Raw genomic sequence first — 10,643 nt, 5'->3', positions numbered from 1 at the left:
TCACCTTTTCACCTGCTCACCTCTACCACACCTTCTTGTCACCTTTTCATCTCCTCACCTCTACCACACCTTCTTGTCACCTTTTCACCTGCTCACCTCTACCACACCTTCTTTTCTCCTTTTCATCTCCTCACCTCTACCACACCTTCTTGTCTCCTTTTCACCTGCTCACCTCTACCACACCTTCTTTTCTCCTTTTCATCTCCTCACCTCTACCACACCCTCTTGTCTCCTTTTCACCTGCTCACCTATACCACACCTTCTTTTCTCCTTTTCATCTCCTCACCTCTACCACACCTTCTTGTCACCTTTTCACCTGCTCACCTCTACCACACCTTCTTTTCTCCTTTTCACCTGCTCACCTCTACCACACCTTCTTGTCACCTTTTCATCTCCTCACCTCTACCACACCTTCTTGTCACCTTTTCATCTCCTCACCTCTACCACACCTTCTTTTCTCCTTTTCATCTCCTCACCTCTACCACACCTTCTTGTCACCTTTTCATCTCCTCACCTCTACCACACCTTCTTGTCTCCTTTTCATCTCCTCACCTCTACCACACCTTCTTGTCACCTTTTCATCTCCTCACCTCTACCACACCTTCTTGTCTCCTTTTCATCTCCTCACCTCTACCACACCTTCTTGTCTCCTTTTCACCTCCTCACCTCTACCACACCTTCTTGTCTCCTTTTCATCTCCTCACCTCTACCACACCTTCTTGTCTCCTTTTCATCTCCTCACCTCTACCACACCTTCTTGTCTCCTTTTCATCTCCTCACCTCTACCACACCTTCTTGTCACCTTTCCATCTCCTCACCTCTACCACACCTTCTTGTCACCTTTTCATCTCCTCACCTCTACCACACCTTCTTGTCTCCTTTTCATCTCCTCACCTCTATCACACCTTCTTGTCTCCTTTTCATCTCCTCCACCTCTACACCTTCTTGTCTGCTTTTCTTCTCCTCACCTCTACCACACCTTCTTGTCTCCTTTTCATCTCCTCACCTCTACCACACCTTCTTGTCTACTTTTCATCTCCTCACCTCTACCACACCTTCTTTTCTTCTTTTCATCTCCTCACCTCTACCACACTTTCTTGTCACCTTTTCATCTCCTCACCTCTACCACACCTTCTTGTCTCCTTTTCATCTCCTCACCTCTACCACACCTTCTTGTCTCCTTTTCATCTCCTCACCTCTACCACACCTTCTTGTCACCTTTTCATCTCCTCACCCCATCACACCTTCTTGTCTCCTTTTCATCTCCTCACCTCTAACACACCTTCTTGTCTCCTTTTCATCTCCTCACCTCTATCACACCTTCTTGTCACCTTTTCATCTCCTCACCTCTACCACACCTTCTTGTCACCTTTTCATCTCCTCACCTCTACCACACCTTCTTGTCTCCTTTTCATCTCCTCACCTCTACCACACCTTCTTGTCACCTTTTCATCTCCTCACCTCTACCACACCTTCTTGTCTCCTTTTCATCTCCTCTACCACACCTTCTTTCTTTTTTCATCTCCTCACCTCTACCACGCCTTCTTGTCACCTTTCATCTCCTCACCTCTACAACTTCTTGTCTCCTTTTCATCTCCTCACCTCTACCACACCTTCTTGTCTCCTTTTCATCTCCTCACCTCTACCACACCTTCTTGTCTCCTTTTCATCTCCTCACCTCTACCACACCTTCTTGTCTCCTTTTCATCTCCTCACCTTTACCACACCTTCTTCCCCTCATCTCCTCCTTCTAACCTTCATCCAAGAAGAGCAGGAAGAGGCAGGAATAGGTGACCTCAGACCTCCCTTTCTCCCCTGTCTTCTCACTTTCTTTCCTCTCTTCTCACTTTCCTCTTCTCACCTTCTCTTCTTACCTGTCCTTCATATCCTTTTTCCAGGTCTCACACAGTATAACCAGGAACAGGAGGACTAGGTTAACTCTGAGCTCCTTTAATCACCCATTTCCTCTACTCTTTTCACCTTCTTACCTCTTCTCTTCTCACCTTATCTCCTCACCTGTCCTTCATCTCCTTTTTCCAACTCTCACACAGTATAACCAGGAACAGAAGGACTAGGTTAGCTCCGAACTCCTTTAATCACTCATTTCCTCTACTCTTTCCACCTTCTTACCTCTTCTCTTCTCACCTTATCTCCACCTCATCTCGTAACCCTCGCCCATGAAAACCATTAACAAGGAAGGAATGGACGAATTCTGAGCTCCTTTTCCCTTACCTCTTATCACTTTCTTCCCCCTCATCTCTGCTCACCGTGTATCTTCTATTTCCACCTAGCCTCTTTACCTGCCCCTTACCTTCTCTTTCCAACCCTCACACAGGAAAACCAGGAAGAGGAAGGAATAGATGAACCCAGAGCTCCTTTTGTCTCCTCTCCTCTTGCTTATTCTTGCTCCTCACCTCCGCTTTCTACTCTTTCACCCAAGGACAGGAATACGTATAGATGAACTTAGAGCTCCTTTTGTCTCCTCTTCATGCTTATTCTTGCTCCTCACCTCCGCTTTCTCCTCTTTCACCCAACGACAGAATACGTATAGATGAACTTAGAGCTCCTTTGTATCCTCTCTTCTTACTTATTCTTGCTCCTCACCTCCGCTTTCTCCTCTTTCACCCAAGGACAGGAATAGGTATAGATGAACTTAGAGCTCCTTTTGTCTCCTCACGTTTAACCTTCATCTCCTCTTCACCTCCTCATCTCCTCACCATCTTTCTCCTCATCCCCTCACCACCTTTATCCTCATCTCCTTTTCCTCTCTTTCACCAACGAACAGAAAGGAATAGGTGAACTCAGACCTCCTTTTCTCTCCTCACTTCTCACATTCATCTCCTCTTTCCCTCCTCATCTCCTTCCTCACCCAAGTCCTTAAGGACGAGGTTAAGTCTGACCTCCCTTCCTCTCCTCCCTCTCACCTTCTTGTCCCCGAGCTGCATGACGCCGCAGGTGAGGTTGGCCGGGATGCCCACAGGTGTGGTGACCTCGACGGACGTGGGCAGGAAGTAAGGACAGATGGGACACAGTTGATCCGCCTCCAGGGTTCTGTGGGCGGCACCTGCGGAGAGGGAGAGGGGGGGAGGGGGCTCGTTTGGTGTGGGAGGCAGCGGTGTGAGGGTTTGAGGAAGGAGGGAGGGTACAGGGGGAAGGGGGAAAGAGGTTGTTTGGTGTAGGAGGCAGGGGTGTGGTGGGGGGAAGAGTGGAGGGGGAGGAGGTAGAGAGGGGGATAGGGATTGGGGTAGAAGAAAGGGTTGGGTAACATCTGTGAGGTGGTGAGGTTGGTTGTGCGTAGGTTTGTGGGCGGGAAGAGGGGACGGGAAACTTTGGGGAGAGAACGTGAGGGAAGAGTGGAGGGGAAACTTTGGGGAGAGAACGTGAGGGAGGAGTGGAGGGGAAACTGTGGGGAGAGAACGTGAGGGAAGAGGGGAGGGGAAACTTTGGGGAGAGAACGTGAGGGAAGAGGGGAGCGGAATCTTTGGGGAGAGAACGTGAGGGAAGAGTGGAGGGGGAACTTTTGGGAGAAAACGTGTGGGAAGAGTGGAGGGGAAACTTTAGGGAGAGAACGTGAGGGAAGAGGGAGGGGGAACTTTGGGGAGAGAACGTGAGGGAAGAGTGGAGGGGAAACTTTGGGGAGAGAACGTAAGGGAAGAGTGGAGGGGAAACTTTGGGGAGAGAACGTGAGGGAAGAGTGGAGGGGAAACTTTGGGGATAGAACGTGAGGGAAGAGCGGAGGGGAAACTTTGGGGAGAGAACGTGAGGGAAGAGTGGAGGGGAAACTTTGGGGAGAGAACGTGAGGGAAGAGTAGAGGGGAAACTTTGGGGAGAGAACGTTAGGGAAGAGGGAGGGGAAGCTTTGGGGAGAGAACGTGAGGGAATAGTGGAGGGTAAACTTTGGGGAGAGAACGTGAGGAAGAAGGAGGAAACTTTGGGGAGAGAACGTGAGGGAAGAGTGGAGGAAACTTTGGGGAGAACGTGAGGGAAGAGGAGGAAACTTTGGGGAGAGAACTTGAGGGAAGAGTGGAGGGAAACTTTGGGAGAGAACGTGAGGGAAGAGTGGAGGAAAATTTGGGAGAGAACGTGAGGGAAGAGGGGGGAACTTTGGGGAGAGAACGTGAGGGAAGAGTGGGGGGGAAACTTTGGGGAGAGAACGTGAGGGAAGAGGGAGGAAACTTTGGGGAGAGAACGTGAGGGAAGAGTGGAGGATACTTTGGGGAGAGAACGTGAGGGAAGAGTGGAGGAAATTTGGGGAGAGAATGTGAGGGAAGAGTGGAGGGTAAACTTTGGGGAGAGAACGTGAGGGAAGAGGGAGGGGAAACTTTGGGGAGATAACGTGAGGGAATAGTGGAGGGTAAACTTTGGGGAGAGAACGTGAGGGAAGAGTGGAGGGGAAACTTTGGGGAGAGAACGTGAGGGAAGAGTGGAGGGGAAACTTTGGGGAGAGAACGTGGGGGAAGAGTGGAGGGTACACTTTGGGGAGAGAACGTGGGGGAAGAGTGGAGGTGAGCTGATTGGAAAGGCTTCAGAGAGAGAGAGAGAGAGAGAGAGAGAGAGAGAGAGAGAGAGAGAGAGAGAGAGAGAGAGAGAGAGAGAGAGAGAGAGAGAGAGAGAGAGAGAGAGAGAGAGAGAGAGAGAGAGAGAGAGAGAGAGAGAGAGAGAGAGAGAGAGATAGAACGAAAACATCATTATAATATTATCACACACATTTTACCTTCTATCTGATCGCCAGTATGGGTTCCGCAAGGGGCGTTCTACTGGTGATCTCCTAGCCTTCTTAGCTGACTCTTGGTCATCCTCTCTTAGCCGTTTCGGTGAAACTTTTGCTATTGCGCTGGACATATCAAAAGCTTTTGATAGGGTCTGGCACAAATCTTTGCTTTCCAAACTACGTTCCTACGGTTTCTATCCTTCTCTCTGTACCTTTATCTCCAGTTTCCTTTCTGACCGTTCTACTATTTCTGCTGTGACAGACGGTCACTGTACTTCCCCTAAACCTATTAACAGTGGTGTCCCACAGGGTCCTGTTTTATCTCCCACTCTCTTTCTGTTGTTCATTGATGATCTTCTTTCCAAAACGAACTGTCCTATCCATTCTTACGCCGATGACTCCACTCTGCATTACTCAACTTCTTTTAATAGAAGACCCACCCTACAGGATCCTAACGACTCAAGGCTGGAGGCTGCAGAACGCTTAGCCTCAGACCTTACTATTATTTCCGATTGGGGCAAAAAGAACCTGGTGTCCTTCAACGACTCAAAAACACAGTTTCTCCACCTATCCACTCGACACAATCTTCCAAACAACTATCCCCTATTCTTTGACAACACTCAGCTATCACCTTCCTCAACACTAAACATCCTCGGTCTATCCTTAACTCAAAATCTCAACTGAAAACTTCATATCTCATCTCTTACTAAATCAGCTTCCTCGAGGCTGGGCGTTCTGTACCGTCTCCGCCAGTTCTTCTCCCCCGCACAGTTGCTATCCATTGACAGGGGTCTTGTCCGCCCTCGTATGGAGTATGCATCTCATGTGTGTGTGTGTGTGGGGTCCACTCACACAGCTCTCCTTGACAGAGTGGAGTCAAAGGCTCTCCGTCTCATCAGCTCTCCTCCTCATACTGATAGTCTTCTACCTCTCAAATTCCGCCATATTGCCTCTCTTTCTATTTTCTATCTATATTTTCATGCTGACTGCTCTTCTGAACCTGCTGACTGCATCCCTTCCTCCCTCCCGGCCCCTGCTGCACACGACTTTCTACTCATGCTCATCCCTATGCTGTCCAAACCCCTTATGCAAGAGTCAACCAGCATCTTCACTCTTTCATTCCTCACGCTGGTAAACTCTGGAACAATCTTCCTTCATCTGCATTTCCTCCTGCCTACGACTTGAACTCTTTCAAGAGCAGGGTATCAGGACACCTCTCCTCCCGAAATTGACCTCTCTTTTTGGACACTCCTTTGACCTCTATTCAGGAGCAGTAAGTAGCGGGCTTTTTTTTATATTTTTCTTTACGCCCTTGAACTGTCTCCTTAGCTATACACACACACACACACACACACACACACACACACACACTTACACACACACACACACACACACACACACACACACACACACACACACACACACACACACACACACACACACACACACACACACACACACACACACACTAACGGACAGGGTTATTTGAGAGTTAGGATTACGGATCGAACGGAAAAAAAAAGGAAAGAAAAAAAAAATTGGAAAATAAATAAAACTCCATGAAATTAAGAAAAATAAAAAACAACTGGGAGTAAAGAGAAAATTAATGAAGATGAATAACATTACGACGATAGATACAAACACAGACACAGAAAATCTGATCCACCGATAGATAGACAGGCAGACAGACAGATATATCGAGCAAAGAAAAGCAGACACAAAACAGAGAAACACAGACGCAGACAGACAAACCAACCAAAAAAAAACGCAGCCCGATATGACAGCAAGACAAACAGACAGACAGACAGCCCAGCAATCAGCGATACCTGACCCGCCCCCTATCCTTAACCTGTCCGGCGCTCACCTGTGGTGGCTGAGTGGTAGCGTGCTGGGCCCACATTCACCGCGTGATGGACGACGCGGGTTCGAATCTCCACGCTTCCACCTCGGATTTGTCAGTCACCGCCGAGTGGCTTAAAACTACCCACATGCTGTCCTGTTGACTACCCGTCAACCCTGACTCTAGAGGAAACCGTCCAAGTGAATCAACAACGAGTTCCAGGGGGCAGCATGAGCCAAGAGAAGATGGCGCCACTATAAACACTTGCCTGCGCCATGATGGGCTGGGGCCGACCACCACTCAGGCCCCTCAAGAAAGCCTACCGGCGCTATAGGCGTACACGTAAAAAAAAAAAAATACCGAGCTGGTGGACAGGTAACACGACTCACCTGAGCTTCATGTTTATTACTGCCGCAACAAACCTGTCTCCTTCAATCATGATGTACGCCCAGCAGTGACCCGTGACGGTGGATTGGTGGTAATGGTGGATTGGGTTTTGATGGTTGATTGGTTGTGATGGTGGATTGGTTGTGATGGTGGATTGGTTCACTGATAGACAGGTGTATATGGCTGAGTGGATGGCCAGGCAGGTGTACACAGGTGGATGCGTGGATCAAAACAATGTATTGGATGGTTAAAATTTGGACGTTTAAGGAGAGATACATTTTCTTTTTCATATCAGAGTTTGACGACATGACTGTGATGAGCTAACGTGTGTGTGTGTGTGTGTGTGTGTGTGTGTGTGTGTGTGTGTGTGTGTGTGTGTGTGTGTGTGTGTGTAATCGGTCATAACCCAGATGAATACAAAAGTGTGTGTGTGTGTGTGTGTGTGTGTGTGTGTGTGTGTGTGTGTGTGTGTGTGTGTGTGTGTGTTTGTGTGTGTGTGTGTGTGTAATCGGTCATAACCCAGATGAATACAAAAGTGTGTGTGTGTGTGTGTGTGTGTGTGTGTGTGTGTGTGTGTGTGTGTGTGTGTGTGTGTGTGTGTGTGTGTGTGTGTGTGTGTGTGTGTGTGTGTGTAATAATAATAATAATAATAATAATAATAAACGGTTTATTTCATGAAGTACCAGGCAGCCCTAGAGCTGAAAATATACATCAATGGAAGATTAAATGAAATGAATGAGACAAATGAACAAAGTAGTATGATCGAAAATAAAAAGGAAAATAGAAATAACAATAATAGCAATAATCATAGTAAAGATAATAATAATAATCATAATAATCATAATGATAATAATAATAGTAATCATAATAATAATAATAATAATCATAATAACAACAATAATAAGTCCTAATGAAAAATATTTACAAAACATACAAATTGTGCTGCTCTTAATTTGCATTGTTGATATATTTGACCATCACGGGCACTGCGCTGTTCTTATAGCGGTCAGTCCGTGCCCGTATCGGGGCAATAATGTTGTGGTGTCGCACTGAGTGCTGAGGGCGGTTCACTGCGGGTGGGAGGATGTGTCTGTGTCTGGGCTGGTTGAGAAGCTTGGTTGCGAACCGGTGTAGTAGGGTCTCGTGACGGTGTTGTAGGCTGGTGAGATGGAGGGAGTCGAGGGCGTCCTGATAGCTGGTGTAGTGAGGGCCCAGGATGATTTTGCAGGCTCGCTTCTGGACGCGTTCAAGTTGGCGGCGCTGCGTGATGTTGATGAAGACCACGCTGGGGACGCGTATGTCAGTTTGGGGAGGATGAACGAGGAGTACACGCTCGCCAGCGCACACCAGGGGCCCCCAGCGTTTTGAGTCTCCTCAGCAGGTACAGTTTATAGGTGGCAGATCTGGTGAGCTGGGAGACGTGCTCCTTCCATGTGAGCTTGTTGTCCAGGGTGACTCCAAGTAGTTTTGCTGATGTAACTACCCGGAGGGGAGTGTCGTTGATGGACACCACAGGGGGGGCAACAGGGGCAGAGGAGGTGTTGATGTGTAGGAGTGTAGTTTTGGTGTCGTTGATGGTGACCATGTTTTGTGTTGTCCATGTGTAGGTTGTGTAGTGTTTCCTGGAGGTGGAATAATCTGGGTTGCTGTTGTCAACTGTTACTCCCACTGTGGTGTCGTCCACGTACTTCCAGCGGTGGGGTGTGGGTCAGGGGCGTCATTAATTAGGATAAGGAAGCACAAAGGGCCCATTTTGGACCCCTGAGGTACCCAGCAAGTAAGGTGTAGATGAGGGTATGACACACTCTGTAATCTCACCACCTGTCTACGCTGGTACAGGAAATGCGCCAGCCAGGAGACCAGGTTAGGGTGAAGCCCTAGGTTTATTGCTTTGTTGATGACTGTATGGTGAACTAGGTCAAAAGCCTTCGGAAATCAATAAAAGCGAGAAACTGATGTTTTGCGTTTTCAAGATTTCTGTAGGCAACGTCCAGGAGATTACTTAGGCAGTGTGTGGGGGAGGTTGACTTGATATTGCCGTACTGTTGTGGGTCTATGAGGGGAGCAAGATGAGTGTAAGTCCACTTGAAAATGAAGGCTTCACACAGGAGACTGGGAATGGGGGTGATAGAAATAGGCCTCAAGTCACTCAGTGATTGGGGGTGGTGGTCTTGGGAATCGGAGTGACATATGCTGTTTTCCAGTCAGCAGGACACTGGCTTTGACGGAAGTAAGCGTTAAAAATAGAGGCGAGGGGGGTGGCCAGCTCGGGGGCAAACTCCTGGTACAGTTTGATGGGGAGATCAGTGGGCGTGGTGGACCGCTTTGTTTTCAGTTGGCTTAGTGACCTGGCGACCTCATAGACCTCAACCGTGGGGAGTGGTGATGGGGCGGGCAGGTAAGCTGGGAGTGAGGTCAGGTCCAGGCTGGGGAGGGACTGACAGATGGCCGAGAAGTGGAGATTGATGGCCTCGGTTGCTTCAGGTGGCGGGAGGTGAGATACGCATGGGATAGAGGGGGCGTTGTTGTTGAATCCACACAAGGCCTTAATTTTTTAAAACCATTTCCCAATGTTAGCTTGCTTGAGGCTGTGGATCTTTTGGGGGTAGTATGTGGCCTTGGCTCGTTTGATTTCCCGGATAACTTTGTTGCGGAGGGGTTTGTAGAGTGTAGGGTTGGTGTGGAAGGCGTCATTTCTCTGTTCAATGAGACGTTTTATTCTGGGTGTAATCCACGGGGTGTCTGAAGGGTGCACTCGTCTTGATTTTAGCGGGAAGAAGTGGTGGTAAGCTGCGGTAATTGTGCTGGTGTAGTTGCTCCATTTTTGGTGTACGTCATCCACTGTAAGGACTTCAACCCAGCGGTGGCGTGTTATCCATTGGCCGAACGCGCGGATGGCTGAGTCCGTAACAGGCCTGTAGGTCTTGGTGGCTGGCGGGGTTTGGTTGGATGTGGTAGGTGCAGGTGTCCAAAGAACTGACAGGTGTGTGCTGCGTCCCATGGGAGGGAGGGACTTAGGGGGAAGGTAGTGGGAAGTGAGGTCAGTGAGGATTAAATCCAGTGTGTTTGTGCCGTGTGTGGGGAAATTTACTACTTGTGTGAGATGTAGCTGGTCCTCAATATCACTGGTGTGGAGTTGATTGAAGTCACCGCAAACAACTACTTTTGCAGAGGGGAATAGAGTGCGCTGCTGGTCCATTTCTTCGATGATGTGGTTGATCAGCAAGGTGGCAGAGGCGGCGCGGGGAGGGTAGTAGACCAGACAGATTAGTACCGAGGGAGCGAGTCGGGGGTGGAGGGGTGAGAGCCTGACCAGAGGGTTTCCACACCCTCGGGTGTCTCAACGGGGAGTAGGCAGGGGTTGAGGTGGGTGTGGCAATAGAGCGCTAACCCACCGCCTCGTTTACCTCTTCTCAGACGATGGAAGAGCTGGAAATCAGTGATGTTAAAGAGCTCGGGTACTATCTGCCACGCCTCTGTGATGGCCACAACGTCAGCGCTGGTGGATTTGATGGTGGTGATGACTTCGTCTAGCTTGTTGTTGAGGGAGGTAACGTTGGAGAGTAGCAGGGTTGGCAGGTTGTACCACTGGCGCGGCACTTCGATGTGTTTGTAGTCCTTGGCATGCTTGGGTTTGGTATTTCTCCTGGTGGTGGTGATCACTGGTATGTTATGTGTCACTCGTGAACTTTTCCTGGTACTGCG

At 48.9% G+C, this 10,643-nt stretch overlaps 1 long non-coding RNA gene across 1 annotated transcript in view; it reads right to left on the bottom strand.

Moving 5' to 3' along the window:
- Positions 1 to 2,754: 2,754 nt before the first annotated feature.
- Positions 2,755 to 10,643, bottom strand: part of LOC126989198 (uncharacterized) — a 17,463-nt gene continuing 9,574 nt past the window's right edge. The window contains exon 3 of the long non-coding RNA XR_007743024.1: positions 2,755 to 3,064. This is a non-coding gene — a long non-coding RNA (uncharacterized LOC126989198). The remainder of the gene's footprint in view (positions 3,065 to 10,643) is intronic.

This window comes from Eriocheir sinensis, unplaced genomic scaffold (genome assembly GCF_024679095.1).
Source record: "Eriocheir sinensis breed Jianghai 21 unplaced genomic scaffold, ASM2467909v1 Scaffold1091, whole genome shotgun sequence".
Classification (NCBI taxonomy): Eukaryota; Metazoa; Arthropoda; class Malacostraca; order Decapoda; family Varunidae; genus Eriocheir; species Eriocheir sinensis.
Note: the sequence above shows the minus strand (reverse complement) of the source record. Positions and strands in the feature narration are given on the sequence as shown.